Below are 17,795 nucleotides of genomic sequence, written 5' to 3'. Positions count from 1 at the left end.
GGCGGGGGTGGTGGTGGTAAGGAGACGCCTGGAAGGCAGGCAGATCCCGGGGAAGGAGGAAGCACTTGGCTGAACACAGGGGTGCGGCTTCCTTAGCCTGGTGTGGGTGGTAGCCGAAACTCTACATCCCCAGCCTGCCTGCTTCCCCAGCAAGCCTGAACTCAACCTTCCTTAAACACCCTTAAGCAAGCCTGAAATCAATCTTCCTTAAACACCGTTCTACTTGCAATCCAAACTGACCTCTACGGGTAATGAGCTTCAGGTGTGAACTAACCCACTGTACAAAGAAGGAGCTCATTGACTCCTGATTGACATTTACAAGGATTTAACCCGCATTTGGGACCAGTCTCATCTGATGCAGTATCTCCTGATATACAGATCCTTTTTCTGTGCTAATGCAGGAGGATGTAGTGGATGGGAGGTGGGAGGGAAGCAGGAAGACGGATTAATCCATCCTTCCTTCAGCTCCGATTCTTTGCCTTTTGGGGTGGCCTGAGTTTCAAACTTCTACCTCATGTCAATATAATGTATTTACATGTGTACTCTGCCTTGACCTGGAAAGAATTTAAAGGGGCCCACCAGGTAAACAGAAATACAAGATGGCAACTGCTTAAGAAGAGACTGAAACAAGAGTAGAACCATCTTGTATCGTTCAGGGCCGCCATGTACAGTTTTGCAGGTTGCGTACTGTACGACTCTAGGGCTCATCATTCACTTCTGTAATCACCACAGATTTGTAGATTTGTTACAACACTTTTCCAGCAAATGTTCTGAGGGAAGGAGGCTCTGAGCTTGTGGTAGGACTGAATGTGTTCCTCTTCCTCCGCATCCAGCCTACCCTTGGTGGGGCCATCTCTGGCTGTAAGACGAGGTCCTACAATCCGAGCTACCTCTGGGCCTCACTTCTCCCCAAGTTCTCCCTTTATGCTGACTTCTTCCCTCTTTTCCAAGACTCTAACCTCTCTAAATCATAATGATAATAATGTGTATTAACATTTTTGGAGTGTCTTTAATGCCTAGGCACTGGGCTAAGTAACCTTACATGTATTTTCTCATGTAATTTCAACTGTGCCTAATGAATTTCTCACTGTACATTTCAGAAATCCCCGGGGTCACACAGCTAGTAGATGCCACCAGAAATCCAGGCCTGTCCACATCAAACTTGGTGCTTATACCACCAGGCAACTGTCTGTTGTGATGTGATCCCATGTTTTTATTTGTAAGTCCAAGCTTCATTTTACAATGAAACCTGGGAAACACAAAAGAAGCAGGCAAGAGTTCAGCATAAAGAAAAGAATCCTTTTCCATATACGTCATTACATAGTATCGAGTCGAGTTTAAAAAATTTTTTTAATTAAAAAAAATTTTTAATAAAACATTCATGTGATAGAGATTGATTAGAAAAAAAATAATAATCTGCTACATTGTGATTTTTGCATGCTCCCCAAACCACCTTCAGCCCAAAAGTTCTCAGGAAAAAACTTTTTCAGAAAAAAAGTATAACTTTAAAATAAATCGATCCTCAGGCTCTCCTTTTCTGTAATACTTAACAGCACTACCCACTAGGCATTTGAAACAATGCTACTCCTTCTTAAACTGTTTCCTCAGAAGAAAAACAGAATATTCAATTAACAAGGCAGCATCTACAGAGTAAACACTAGTTTTATTCATCTCCTGATTCTACAACATCACTGTATTTCCAACAATTAGAAAATGTCAACTGTTTTAAATGTAGACATTTAGATTATCTTTGACTTGGAAACTGATAGTAAACATGATTTTTTACAAAACACACATTTCATGTGCAACTTTCAAACAACATTTTTTTCTCCTTATGAAAACCATGTATGATTTCTAATAGAAAAAAAAACTGTAGAAAATACCTAAGAGCATAAAAAAAAAGAAGGTGGCCTCTCCACCAGAGATCACAGATGGATTCTGTTATATGAATGATTTTAAAGCTCACTGTTTGTACTCATTATACAGTGTCGGTCCTGCTAGAAATGGATTTATTTTATTAGTCATTTCAAAAATTCACCTTTCAGTTTGGTTTTGATGATCCTCATTATAGCTGGCTTTCCACATCATTAATTTCCACTCTTTTTATTTCCTCTTTTTCCTGTCTTTCCATAGTTCTTTCTGGGGGAAAGGAGCTTTGAGTGCAGATGTTGCTAGAGGTCTACCCGATATCCATTCCTCCTGCTTTCATTTGTTGGGCAGCAAAGTGCCCAACTAAAAACTCTTGCTTCTGCAGACTCTTTTTTTTTTTTTTTTTTTTTATGTTTGGCCAAGATTTATTCTTTTTTTTTTTTTCTCACTATATTTTTTTATTTTTTTTATTTTACAAATTTAATCAGTTATACATATACATATGTTCCCATATCCCCTCCCTTTTGCGTCTCCCTCCCACCCTCCCTATCCCACCCCTCCAGGCGGTCACAAAGAACCGAGCTGATCTCCCTGTGCTATGCGGCTGCTTCCCACTAGCTCTCTACCTTACATTTGGTAGTGTATATATGTCCATGCCGCTCTTTCACTTTGTCACAGCTTACCCTTCCCCCTCCCCATATCCTCAAGTCCATGCTCTAGTAGGTCTGTGTCTTTATTCCTGTCTTACCCCTATGTTCTTGATGACATTTTTTTCTTAAATTCCATATATATGTGTCAGCATACAGTATTTGTCTTTCTCTTTCTGACTTACTTCACTCTGTATGACAGACTCTAGGTCCATCCACCTCATTACAAATAGCTCAATTTCATTTCTTTTTATGGCTGAGTAATATTCCATTGTATATATGTGCCACATCTTCTTTATCCATTCATCCGATGATGGACACTTAGGTTGTTTCCATCTCCGGGCTATTGTAAATAGGGCTGCTATGAACACTTTGGTACATGTCTCTTTTTGAATTATGGTTTTCTCAGGGTATATGCCTAGTAGTGGGATTGCTGGGTCATATGGTAGTTCTATTTGTAGTTTTTTAAGGAACCTCCATACTGTTCTCCATAGTGGCTGTACCAATTCACATTCCCACCAGCAGTGCAAGAGTGTTCCCTTTTTTCCACACCCTCTCCAGCATTTATTGTTTCTAGATTTTTTGATGATGGCCATTCTGACTGGTGTGAGATGATATCTCATTGTAGTTTTGATTTGCATTTCTCTAATGAGTAAAGATGTTGAGCATCCTTTCATGTGTTTGTTGGCTGTCTGTATATCTTCTGTGGAGAAATGTCTATTTAGGTCTTCTGCCCATTTTTGGATTGGGTTGTTTGTTTTTTTGCTATTGAGCTGCATGAGCTGCTTATAAATTTTGGAGATTAATCCTTTGTCAGTTGCTTCATTTGCAAATATTTTCTCCCATTCTGAGGGTTGTCTTTTGGTCTTGTTTATGGTTTCCTTTGCTGTGCAAAAGCTTTGAAGTTTCATTAGGTCCCATGTGTTTATTTTTGTCTTTATTTCCATTTCTCTAGGAGATGGGTCAGAAAGGATCTTGCTGTGATTTATGTCATAGAGTGTTCTGCCTATGTTTTCCTCTAGGAGTTTGATAGTGTCTGGCCTTACATTTAGGTCTTTAATCCATTTTGAGCTAATTTTTGTGTATGGTGTTAGGGAGTGATCTAATCTCATACTTTTACATGTCCCTGTCCAGTTTTCCCAGCACCACTTATTGAAGAGACTGTCCTTTCTCCACTGTACATTCCTGCCTCCTTTATCAAAGATAAGGTGACCATATGTCCGTGGGTTTATCTCTGGGCTTTCTATCCTGTTCCATTGATCTATATTTCTGTTTTTGTGCCAGTACCATACTGTCTTGATTACTGTAGCTTTGTAGTATAGTCTGAAGTCAGGGAGCCTGATTCCTCCAGCTCCATTTTTCGTTCTCAAGATTGCTTTGGCTATTCGGGGTCTTTTGTGTTTCCATACAAATTGTGAAATTTTTTGTTCTAGTTCTGTGAAAAATGCCAGTGGTAGTTTGATAGGGATTGCATTGAATCTGTAGATTGCTTTGGGTAGTAGAGTCATTTTCACAATGTTGATTCTTCCAATCCAAGAACATGGTACATCTCTCCATCTATTTGTATCATCTTTAATTTCTTTCATCAGTGTCTTATAATTTTCTGCATACAGGTCTTTTGTCTCCTTAGGTAGGTTTATTCCTGGATATTTTATTCTTTTTGTTGCAATGGTAAATGGGAGTGTTTCCTTGATTTCACTTTCAGATTTTTCATCATTAGTATATAGGAATGCCAGAGATTTCTGTGCATTAATTTTGTATCCTGCAACTTTACCAAATTCATTGATTAGCTCTAGTAGTTTTCTGGTAGCATCTTTAGGATTCTCTATGTATAGTATCATGTCATCTGCAAACAGTGACAGCTTTACTTCTTCTTTTCCCATTTGGATTCCTTTTATTTCCTTTTCTTCTCTGATTGCTGTGGCTAAAACTTCCAAAACTATGTTGAATAAGAGTGGTGAGAGTGGGCAACCTTGTCTTGTTCCTGATCTTAGTGGAAATGGTTTCAGTTTTTCACCATTGAGGACGATGCTGGCTGTGGGTTTGTCATATATGGCCTTTATTATGTTGAGGAAAGTTCCCTCTATGCCTACTTTCTGCAGGGTTTTTATCATAAATGGGTGTTGAATTTTGTCAAAAGCTTTCTCTGCATCTATTGAGATGATCATATGGTTTTTCTCCTTCAACTTGTTAATATGGTGTATCACATTGATTGATTTGCGTATATTGAAGAATCCTTGCATTCCTGGAATAAACCCCACTTGATCATGGTGTATGATCCTTTTAATGTGCTGTTGGATTCTGTTTGCTAGTATTTTGTTGAGGATTTTTGCATCTATGTTCATCAGTGATATTGGCCTGTAGTTTTCTTTCTTTGTGACATCCTTGTCTGGTTTTGGTATCAAGGTGATGGTGGCCTCGTAGAATGAGTTTGGGAGTGTTCCTCCCTCTGCTATATTTTGGAAGAGTTTGAGAAGGATAGGTGTTAGCTCTTCTCTAAATGCTTGATAGAATTCGCCTGTGAAGCCATCTGGTCCTGGGCTTTTGTTTGTTGGAAGATTTTTAATCACAGTTTCAATTTCAGTGCTTGTGATTGGTCTATTCATATTTTCTATTTCTTCCTGAGTCAGTCTTGGCAGGTTGTGCATTTCTAAGAATTTGTCCATTTCTTCCAGGTTGTCCATTTTATTGGCATAGAGTTTCTTATAGTAATCTCTCATGATCTTTTGTATTTCTGCAGTGTCAGTTGTTACTTCTCCTTTTTCATTTCTAATTCTATTGATTTGAGTCTTCTCCCTTTTTTTCTTGATGAGTCTGGCTAATGGTTTATCAATTTTGTTTATCTTCTCAAAGAACCAGCTTTTAGTTTTATTGATCTTTGCTATCGTTTCCTTCATTTCTTTTTCATTTATTTCTGATCTGATTTTTATGATTTCTTTCCTTCTGCTAACTTTGGGATGTTTTTGTTCTTCTTTCTCTAATTGCTTTAGGTGCAAGGTTAGGTTGTTTATTCGAGATGTTTCCTGTTTCTTAAGGTGGGATTGTATTGCCATAAACTTCCCTCTTAGAACTGCTTTTGCTGCATCCCATAGGTTTTGGGTCGTCGTGTCTCCATTGTCATTTGTTTCTAGGTATTTTTTAATTTCCTCTTTGATTTCTTCAGTGATCACTTCGTTATTAAGTAGTGTATTGTTTAGCCTCCATGTGTTTGTATGTTTTACAGCTCTTTTCCTGTAATTGATATCTAGTCTCATAGCATTGTGGTCGGAAAAGATACTTGATACAATTTCAATTTTCTTAAATTTACCAAGGCTTGATTTGTGACCCAAGATATGATCTATCCTGGAGAATGTTCCATGAGCACTTGAGAAAAATGTGTATTCTGTTGTTTTTGGATGGAATGTCCTATAAATATCAATTAAGTCCATCTTGTTTAATGTATCATTTAAAGCTTGTGTTTCCTTATTTATTTTCATTTTGGATGACCTGTCCATTGGTGAAAGTGGGGTGTTAAAGTCCCCTACTATGATTGTGTTACTGTCGATTTCTCCTTTTATGGCTGTTAATATTTCCCTTATGTATTGGGGTGCTCCTATGTTTGGTGCATAAATATTTACAATTGTTATATCTTCTTCTTGGATTGATCCCTTGATCATTATGTAGTGTCCTTCTTTGTCTCTTCTAGTAGTCTTTATTTTAAAGTCTATTTTGTCTGATATGAGAATTGCTACTCCAGCTTTCTTTTGGTTTCCATTTGCATGGAATATCTTTTTCCATCACCTTACTTTCAGTCTGTATGTATCTCTAGGTCTGAAGTGGGTCTCTTGTAGACAGCATATATATGGGTCTTGTTTTTGTATCCATTCAGCCAGTCTGTGTCTTTTGGTGGGAGCATTTAGTCCATTTACATTTAAGGTAATTATTGATATGTATGTTCCTATTCCCATTTTCTTAATTGTTTTGGGTTCGTTATTGTAGGTCTTTTCCTTCTGTTGTGTTTCTTGCCTAGAGAAGTTCCTTTAGCATTTGTTGTAAAGCTGGTTTGGTGGTGCTGAACTCTCTCAGCTTTTGCTTGTCTGTAAAGGTTTTAATTTCTCCATCAAATCTGAATGAGATCCTTGCTGGGTAGAGTAATCTTGGTTGCAGGTTTTTCTCCTTCATCACTTTAAGTATGTCCTGCCACTCCCTTCTGGCTTGTAGAGTTTCTGCTGAGAGATCAGCTGTTATCCTGATGGGGATTCCCTTGTGTGTTATTTGTTGTTTTTGCCTTGCTGCTTTTAATATGATTTCTTTGTGTTTAATTTTTGACAGTTTGATTAATATGTGTCTTGGTGTATTTCTCCTTGGATTTATTCTGTATGGGACTCTCTGTGCCTCCTGGACTTGATTAACTATTTCCTTTCCCATATTAGGGAAGTTTTCAACTATAATCTCTTCAACTATTTTCTCAGTCCCTTTCTTTTTCTCTTCTTCTTCTGGAACCCCTATAATTCAAATGTTGGTGCGTTTAATGTTGTCCCAGAGGTCTCTGAGACTGTCCTCTGTTCTTTTCATTCTTTTTTCTTTATTTTGCTGTGCAGCAGTTATTTCCACTATTTTATCTTCCACCTCACTTATCCGTTCTTCTGCCTCAGTTATTCTGCTATTGATCCCATCTAGAGTATTTTTTATTTCATTTATTGTGTTTTTAATCGATGCTTGATTCGTCTTTAGTTCTTCTAGGTCCTTGTTAACTGTTTCTTGCATTTTGTCTATTCTATTTCCAAGATTTTGGATCATCTTTACCATCATTATTCTGAATTCTTTTTCAGATAGACTGCCTATTACTTCTTCATTTGTTAGGTCTGGTGGGTTTTTATCTTGCTCCTTCTCCTGCTGTGTGTTTTTCTGTCTTCTCATTTTGCTTATGTTACTGTGTTTGGGGTCTCCTTTTTGCAGGCTGCAGGTTCGTAGTTCCCGTTGTTTTTGGTGTCTGTCCCCAGTGGCTAAGGTTGGTTTAGTGGGTTGTGTAGGCTTCTTGGTGGAGGGGACTACTGCCTGTGTTCTGGTGGATGAGGCTGGATCTTGTCTTTCTGGTGGGCAGGTCCACGTCTGGTGGTGTGTTTTGGGGTGTTTGCGGACTTTTTATGATTTGAGGCAGCCTCTCTGCTAATGGGTGGTGTTGTGTTCCTGTCTTGCTAGTTGTTTGGCATAGGGTGTCCAGCACTGTAGCTTGCTGGTCGTTGAGTGAAGCTGGGTGCTGGTGTTGAGATGGAGATCTCTGGAAGATTTTCGCCGTTTGATATTATGTGGAGCTGGGAGGTCTCTTGTGGACCAATGTCCTGAAGTTCGCTCTCCCACCTCAGAGGCACAGCACTGACTCCTGGCTCCTCAATTTGGGATGATTTGTTGTCTATTCATGTATTCCACAGATGCAGGGTACATGAAGTTGATTGTGGAGCTTTAATCCGCTGCTTCTGAGGCTGCTGGGAGAGGTTTCCCTTTCTCTTCTTTGTTCTCACAGCTCCTGGGTCTCAGCTTTGGATTTGGCCCCGCCTCTGCGTGTAGGTCGCCGGAGGGCGTCTGTTCTTCGCTCAGACAGGACAGGGTTAAAGGAGCAGCCTCTTCGGGGACTCTGGCTCACTCAGGCCGGGCGGGAGGGAGGGGCACGGAGTGCGGGGCGTGCCTGCAGCGGCAGAGGTCGGCGTGATGTTGCACCAGCCCGGGGCGCGCCGTGCGTTCTCCCAGGGAAGCCGCCCCTGGATCCCGGGACCCCGGCAGTGGCAGGCTGCACAGGCTCCCGGAAGGGCGGTGTGGACAGTGTCCTGCGCTCGCACACAGGCTTCTTGGCGGCGGCAGCAGCAGCCCCAGCGTCCCACGCCCGTCTCTGGGCTCCGCGCTTTCAGCCGCGACTCGCGCCCGTCTCTGGAGCTCCTTTACGCGGCGCTCTTAATCCCCTCTCCTCGCGCACCAGGAAACCAAGAGGGAAGAAAAAGTCTCCTGCCTCTTCGGCAGCTCCAGAGTTTTCCCGGACTCCCTCCCGGCTAGCTGTGGCACATTAGCCCCCTTCAGGCTGAGTTCTCGCCGCCAGTCCCAGTCCTCTCCCTGCGCTCTGACCGAAGCCCGAGCCTCAGCTCCAGCGCCGCCCGCCCTGGCGGGGGAGCAGACAAGCCTCTCGGGCTGGTGAGTGCCGCTCGGCACCGCTCCTCTGTGCGGGAATCTCTCTGCTTTGCCCTACCCAGGTATGTGGGGAGTTTCTTGCCTTTTGGGAGGTCTGGGGTCTTCTGCCAGCGTTCAGTAGTTGTTCTGTAGGAGTTGTTGCACGTGTAGCTGTATTTCTGGTGTCCTGCAGACTCTTTAGAAGAAGACACATGACACAGCTTGGAGAAGATGTGAGTGGCAGGCTCCTGGGGCATCAGAGAGGGCCTCCTGCCTGAGATGCAGAAGTGACACCACATGTGGCCCCGGGTGAGGTAAAGAGCGAGAGAACAAGAGCCTCCCCCTTCAAGTTGAAGCAGGAAGACAGAAGAAGGGGAGCCTGGGCCCGAGAAGTATCATCCAGGTCACCCCAGGAGTCCTGGTTGCCTATCCTTGGAGCGTTGGTTGAGTGAAATCCATAAACCCCTATCTATGAAATCCTTTTTGTCAAATTCTCTGTTGATTTGCACCAAATGCAAACACTGGTACCCCTTGAGACAATGATATGTCTTGCCATCTTTTTCTGCCTCTTGAAATGACATTTGCAGACATGGAGAAAGCTCATGGAAATGGAGAGTTGTAGTGAGGAGGTCTGGTGGCCAATTAATTTCCCAGCTACTTCCTGAGCCACTCCGGGTGAATCACTGTGTAAACAGGTATATGAGTCATCGATTTCTGTACGGCAGGTTACCACTATGCTTGGGCTATGAACAGGATACGTTTATTACCCCCAGTTTCTGTGAGTCCAGGCGTGGTTCACGTGGGTCGTCCACTCCCAGCCTGGTTTCATCAGGCTGCAATCCAGGTGGCAACCAGGGCTGGGGTTTCTTTTGAAGGCTGGACTGCAGAGGATCCCCTTTCAAGCTCACATGGTCCTTTGCAATCTAATGAATTCTCATCACAGGGTGACACCCCCCACTGAACTGGTCAGAAGTAAATTACAGGTTCAGACCACACTGGAGGGGAGGGGATACCCTAAGGGTGTGAATACCAAGAGGTGGGGATGACTGGGGGCTATGAAGTATCAAAGGGAGCAGGGTAGAATCACTGTGCTGTACACCTGAAACGACACAACATTGTCAATCAACTCGACGTCCATTTACAAAGCGGGAAGCGTGGGAAATGATGTGGGTGATGATAATTAACATTCCAGAGGCTGTGGTTTGCATCCCTATTCTTTTCTGAGGAGGTAGGGAAGATGGAACTTCTGACATCTTTCTTCATCTCCTAATCACTCTCCAACTGGTTTCAGAGTCCTCCTGGAGTTAGCTACAGATATTACCAATCAAAGGCTGTATTTAACATTTCATATTTACTCAGAATCTTGAGTACCAGTCTAAATCACTGGGAAGTGTGTTGGTTTTTTTTAAAATTTAACTTCACATTTGTTTGATCCTAAAATTGAGAGCTTATCCTTTGTCATTTGAGAAAGGATATTCGATAAAGTATATAACCATCAAACATATTTTTTTACTCCACACACTAAAAACATTGCAGTTTCTAGAATATTTTTAGGAAAAACAGCAGAATCTTTATTGAATACTTTATTCTGCTTTTAAGATTGAGACTTTGGCATTCGTTGTTAAATATGTCAAATTATGTGACTTGGGCTGAAATTTCTATCTTTTGGATATCCTTTAACATGATGACTTCTTAAAAAAATTTCAACTCAAATATTGCCAAGAAAAAATGATTCAACATTTATGTTGATTAAACTAATGCCATTCAAGAGCATTTTGTAAACTAAATTGTTCAGTGCTTATTACTCAATGGATTTTAGTCTCAGCATGAAAAATATCTCATATTTCTAATATTTGTGCAATTTTAGGCACATGATATAATTTTAAGTTATTATTTAAGCATTTATGTACAATGTTATATAGATCATAACTATGTCAAATATATTCATGGCAAAAATATTGACTATAAAGTATTAATAGTAGTTCCCCACTGGTGGTAGGAATATAGGTGATTTTTCTTTCCATTTTCAATATTTTCCAAAGTTTCTATAATAAACATGTATAATTTTGCGCAACAGGGAAAAAAAGCATCATTTTTAAAAGAGAGGATTTGACTAAATCCATGGTTTTCCTTTTTATTTGTTTTAGCAGCAAAACTCTTCTTTTAAAAGAAATTCTTAGAAGTAACCACATATGTAAATCTGAGAAGAGTGATGATTGTGTTTTGGAGGTGTTCTTTCTTGTTTCTGGAACTCCACAACATCCAAGGGTTCTTCAGAACACATTTTTAAAACCACTAGACCAGACAGTTTCTAGAATTCCTTAGAGTGGGCTGCAGTGGTAAGAGGAGCCTGACAGACCTGGGGGAAAGGAGACTGGCCCCAAGTAGGACTTCTTATGGGATCTCTGAGCCGTTTTCTCTTCACTTTTAAGATGGATATATCATCTGCCCTCAGGGCATTGGGTACAGGGCACATGTATGAGCTCAGTAAATGGACTATCGTCACACTGCAACCATTATCTAAGCCCTATGGTGTAATTCCATGAAAAGTCACTCTCCGGTCCCTCTCTCTTCGGCTCCTTCTCCAGGCCACTGAATTTCCCCAGGTTCTAGTATTCATGATATTCTCTCAGGCTGAAATGGTCCTTTCTCCCCTCAACTGATTAGCCTATAGTTAGTTTTGTTTTAAGACCCAACTCAAATACCACTGCTTTTGAAAAACCTTCCATGAGTCTCATGTGTGGTAGAATCCGCATCATATGTGCCTTGTGATACTCTTTTATCCTACTTGTCCCATGGTGTGTTAACTCACATGTTTATATCTTGTTTATGCCTTAGCTCACCCATTAATGGGGCACGGGTCTTAATCACTTTTATATTGCTAGCATTACACACGGCATTTGATAAGTAGTGAGGACCCATCAATAGAAAATAGTGGCCACAAGCAGTGAACAGTAATACAGCCATTTTACTCCACTAGATATAAGATTATTAGCAGTTGAAAACAAACAGAGGAATCTACTGATCAATGTGGTATCAGAGTATGTCTATGATTGAATGGACTTCCTACTGTTATGGACACAGGGCAGGAACTGGCAGTGGAAGATGCCAGCATAGGCAAGATACAAAAGTACAGAAGTGCACTTGAGTCCTGAAGGTGGGCAAAAGTCCCACCCTTTGGAAATACACCTCAAATCAATCCAGCGAGCAATTTTCCCCACAAGGTGTTAAAATGTAAGTCATCGGGGAATGAGAACAGACTGTCCAGTTAATTTGTTAAGCTTACTTATCCAATACTGAGGAAAACCATTACTTTTCCAAATGGTTTAAATTGATCAGTCGCTAATTACTCACAAAGCTACTGAAAGTCCGAGTAGCATACATGTGTGTGAGAAATAGGGCTTTTCTTTATCTTCTTATGTCAACTTCAGTCTGACTCTGAGCCTCCACGTCGACTGGCTGCAGAGAAATTCTATCCTAAGCTGGGGCAAAAGTCCCAGGTCAGACACCTGGGAAACCCTCTCATCAGTGGTACACTCTGGTGATTGTTAAGAATCTTCTCATCCCAATTCCTGTGGTCTGCTTTTGTTCACTGCCTCTCCTGTTTCCATTCTGCATCTGGGGCTCAGAATTTTTGCTGAGACTGAAGCCTCTCTGTCTCGGTTCGAGGCACTCCTCTGATGTCTTGTCACCCCAAGAGAGCAAATTCTCCCTTCCTTTGCCTTTTTGTCAACAGATTGACATTAAGGAGGGCAACCTGCTTAACTCAGCCTACTGATTCAAATGCTGATCTCATCCAGAAACAGCTTCACAGACACACCCAGAATAACATTGAACCGATTATCTGGGTACCCCGCGGCCCTGTCAAGTTGAGGCCTAATATAATAGTAACTACCATATCGACATCTGATAGTTTATTATTGAAACCCAGCTTCCTATTACGTTAGAACTTCTGGAAACTCAGCTTCTCTTGGGGGCTATGTAGCATTTCCCATGTGAGCTTCTTTATACTTTAGAGTTTAAGAGAGTGTAAATCTCAATCTGTTGAGGGCCTGAATAAAACAAAAAGGCAAAGGAAGGGAGAATTTGCTCTCTGTGTGTGACAATCTCTGAGCTGGGCCATTGGTTCTTTGATATCCTGAGGCTTGGCACTGTGGAATACGCTTGGTTGAAGACAGTCCAAAAGAACACAGTGGCTTGGATTCTCTGAAGATCAGCTTCAGGAAAGGCTACCTGATACTCTCTGGCCTCCCCAGACTTGTATTCCTTGCTTCTCTCTGCCTGCATGGAAACCCCAGGGGATCGAGATTTTGCTGCTTGTCAAGGAAGAGGCATGGCTTTGAAACATGAGCCAGGAGGAAGCGAAACAAGCCCAGTGACTCAACACATCTTGAAGATGAGCTCCGAGGAAAACAGCAGCTTCACAGGTTCCAGTTGGCCAAGGCTTCTCGGAGGCTGTCCCAGATTCTCCGTCGCTTGGCAGTGGAGTCCACATCAGCTGCTCAGGCTGAGGTCCCAGACTGGGTCTGCTTCCTTCATGCTCTGCAAGTTTGGCTTGGGTGTCCTCATCGGGTGCGGAGTGGCCCTGTGGATAGTCAAAGCAGGAGTCCCAATTCCTGCTTTGTGATACACCCACCGTAGGTGCTTGAGACCAGCACAGGTGTATCTGGCCGGGCTGCAGTCCATATGGGGAGGTGGCTCACAGCACAGGTAGGGGGCTGGCGGGGTACGCAGGATATGGAAAAAGACTCCCAACAAAAGCAATTCTTATGTAATCCATCTCTAGTTACAGCCTACCGACACATGGCAGCAAAGGCCCAGACAGAAGCCTGGACATGCCCAGAGAAAACTGCAACTTTTTATTATAAGACCCAAGATCAATAACACAAACACAGAGAGGCTGTAGAGGTTTAGCCCATCTGGCAAGCTGGTGTTTCCTGGATGGAGTCAAACCTTGCCAGGTAAAGGGAACGTCATAGGCAGAGAAGTAGGTCCCTGGAGACTATCAATCCCACACCCTCCTTTCTTCTTCATTGGATACTTCAAATTCCCCTCCTGTGTCCCCACCAGTTCAAGAGCCAGGGCCCTTGAGCTTTGGAATTAAGCCCCAGGGTGGCACATGGCAGTCAGCAGAACACATTCCAGGACAAGCTGGAATTCATTTGATAACCTGTCTCTGTGCCTGACATTTGATAGGTACTTAATCAGTTTCCCTATTAGAGCCTTATTATTATTATTATTATTTCCTTTAGAGCCAAGTGTTACTCTGATTTCCAGAAAACTTGGGCAAAATTAGAGACAAAATCCTCTTTGAAAGATTTATGGCAATTTTTCTCAAAGAAGCAGATGAAGTTTATTTTGCTCTTTCACTTCTCAAGAGAACAAAGCTGGATTACAGAGTTAAGATGGTCATGAGCATGAGAAGGTTTCCATTTACTTCCTTTTATAAGATGAGCAAACTCTGACCCAAGGAAACTGACATTTCCATGAGGTGAGAGTCTCTATGGTGATAAACAATTTTCTGTTATCGCCAACAGTGTAGAGAAATGGTTCTTTCCACAAAGATTTAGGGTTCTGCCCAGGACAACATAATGTCTGGCTTTTCCCCTCCTTGAGTTTATGTTCTAAGACTGGATAAGCGGGATAAATTGTCAACTCACACATAGTCATTCATGGTGATTGTGAAGGGAATGTATAAACACTACAGCATTGGGAGAATGTCTTAATCCATTGGGGCTTCTATACAAGATATATGGTGGTTTATAAACAACAGAAATTTATTTCTCACCATTCTGGAGGCTGCGAAGTCCAAGATCAAGGCACCAGCAGATTCAGTGTCTGCTGACAACCTGCTTCCTGGTTCATAGATGGCCATCTTCTCTCTGTGTCCTCACGTGATGGAAGGGGCAGGAAGCTCTGTGGGGTCTCCTTTATTTTATTTTATTTTATTTTTTAATATTTATTTATTTATTTATTTTGGCTGCTTTGGGTCTTTGTTGCTGCACGCAGGCTTTCTCTAGTTGAGGCAAGCAGGGGCTACTCTTCCTTGCCGTGCGCAGGCTTCTCCTTGTGGTGGCTTCTCTTGTTGCGGAGCACGGGCTCTAGGTGCACAGGCTTCAGTAGTTGCAGCACACAGGCTCAGTAGTTGTGGCACACAGGCCCTAGAGCACACGGGCTTCAGTAGTTGTGGCTCGCAGGCTTAGTTGCTCCATGGCATGTGGGATCTTCCTGCACCAGGGATCAAACCTGTGTCCCCTGCACTGGCAGGCGGATTCTTAACCACTGCACTACCAGGGAAGTCCCTGTGGGGTCTCTTTTACAAGGGCACTAATCCCATTCATGGGGGTTCCACTCTCATGACCTAATCACCTCCCAAAGACCTCACCAATACCATCACCTTGGGGGTTAGGTCTCACGTATGGATTTTGGGGGACACAAACATTCAGACAATAGCAGAGGATATAAGGGAGTTCAGAAAAGAAGTGAAGAAGTGGATTTTAGCACCTACAGTTCCTGATTAAGTAACAGAAAGAATAGAAAAACTGCAGCTTTCGTTAACTCCCATGGTGTTTGGCTATAAGGCTTTGACCTCACGGATTAGGTGAGATTTCTGATAGCTTTGGGGAAAATGAAACCTCAATGTAAAGTGATTCCAGAATAGAATGCTCATCAAAATCACAGCCTGAGGGCATCAGAATCCCTTGGGATGCTTGTTGAAATGCAGATTCCAGGATTGGACCCAGGTCTACTAAATCAGAATTGCAAGCATGAGCCCAGAGGAATTGGTATTTTGAATAAGCTCTCCATGTGACTCTTATCCCCATCAAAGTTTGAGAACCCCTGCCAAAACCCCAAATCAGGACCAAGCCCAGGCAGTCTTGAACTTTCTTGCCCTTAAAGAAAACAAATTAAGTCAACAGAAAAGAGAACATGGTAGCTTCGTAGGTTTCTTGAAAATGAGGGAACTGTATGTACATGAGCTGTAACCAGACCCATAAGGAGAAAGGTTTTCTCAACCCACAGAGCGAGTTGAATGAGATCAGTAGCTTTTGCCAAAACCTAATCCTGCAGCCCTGCCATGAATAACTTTAATATTTTAAAGCCCTCACAGCATAGCCAGGATTCCCAACCAATTCAGAAAACCTTTCCAATGTTAGTGTCACCTTTTGCTGAAAGAAGTTGCCTGTCAGGGGTCCCTTCTAAATGAAAAACATCATTTACAGAATGCTAAAGAAATCCTAATACCAAAATATGTGCTCCTGGTATGTTGTTGAGAGGTTTGGGCAACGTTTCCAGTAGAAGAAGTCTTAAAGAAGGAGGGGAGAGACTCATAGGTTTTATGGCAACTTAGTTAATGAAGGGAATGAAGAAAAGTGAATCATATGAACATATTAGAAAAATATTTCAATTTTTACTGATTTGACACAAAATACCAACCTCACCAAAACAATCAAAATATGCCATTAGAAAAACAATATCAACAAACTGATTATTGAGTATCATCAAATTCAAAGGTATTTGAGATTACTCATCGCACAAAAAAGAAAAAAAAAACCTCAAAATGAGTGCCCTGAAATTTAGCGTATGAATATTTAGAAATATTAGAATATGAATATGTATATGAATGAAATTTAATAGAAATGTTCCCATATTTGACCATAATCCTAAAATTTTATATCATGTTATTAATAGCAAGTTGTATGGTTAAAAGAACCTTTTCTAAACTATCAAAGATTTTTAAAAATTCTGATCAATTGTACTAAAGACTGCATCATCTTTCTTTTCCCTTTATAAAAAAAAATTACAAAACCATTGCCATATAAAGTGGTGTGATGGTTAATTTTATGTGTCACCTTGGCTGGGCCCTGGTGCCCAGATATTTGGTCGAGCATTATTCTGGATGTTTCTGTGAGGGTGTGTGTTTAGATGAGATTAACATTTAAATAGGTGGACTTTTAGTAAAGCAGATTACCCTCCATAGTGTGGATGAGCCTCATCTAATCAGCTGAAGGCCTGAAGAGAACAGAGAGCCAGAAGAATTCTGCTACCAGACTGCCTTTGGACTCAAACTGTAACTCTTCCCTGAGTCTTCAGCCTGCTGGCCTCTCCTGTATATTTGGGACTTACCAAGCTCCACAGTTGCATGAGCCAATTCTTTAAATAAATCTATAGAGTATATAGGTAAGTAGATAAAAAGATGATAGATGATAGATAGATAGATAGATGATAGATAGATGACAGATAGACACAGATAATTGATGGATAGATGTATAGATAGACCCTTTGGTTCCACTTTTCTGGAGAACCCTACAAACACAAGGGACAATCAAAAAAAGCATTATAGAAGTATGATATGGCCTGAATTGTGTCCCCCACAAAATTCATATGTTGAAGCCCTAACACATAGAACCTCAGAATGTGACTGTATTCAGAGATAGTGTCTTTAAAGACTATGTTACGTTAAGAATGAGGTTTTGGAAGCTCATATAACTCAACATCAAAAAAACAAACCACCTGATTAAAAAAATGGGCAAAAGGCCTGAATAGACATTTTTCCAAAGAGGAAATACAGATGGCCAACAGGCACATGAAAAGATGTTCAATTTTGCTAATCATCAGGGAAATGCAAATCAAAACCACAATGAGCTACCACCTCACACCTGTCAGAATGGCCATGATCAAAAAGAACACAAATAGCAAACGTTGGTGAGGACGTGGAGAAAAGGGAATCCTTATACACTGTTGTTGGGAATGTAAACTGGTGCAGCCAGTGTGGAAAACAGTATGGAGGTTTCTCAAAAAACTGAAATAGAATTACCATATGACCCAGCAATTCCACTCCTGGGTATATATCCCAAAAAAGAGAGAAAACACTAATTCTAAAAGATACCTGCACCCCAATGTTCAAACCAGCATTATTTACAATTGCCAAGATACAGAAGCAACCTAAGTGCCTGTCAACAGATGAATTCATAAAGAAGATGTGGTATATATACACAATGGAATATTATTCAGCCATAAAAAAGAATGAAATTTTGCCATCTGCAACAACACAGATCGACTTGGAGGGCATTATTCTAAATAATAAGTCAGAGAAAGAAAAATACTGTATGTTATTACCAGTGGAATCTAAAATATACA

Source organism: Mesoplodon densirostris, chromosome 4 (genome assembly GCF_025265405.1).
Source record: "Mesoplodon densirostris isolate mMesDen1 chromosome 4, mMesDen1 primary haplotype, whole genome shotgun sequence".
Classification (NCBI taxonomy): Eukaryota; Metazoa; Chordata; class Mammalia; order Artiodactyla; family Ziphiidae; genus Mesoplodon; species Mesoplodon densirostris.
This window is presented reverse-complemented; position numbering follows the sequence as displayed.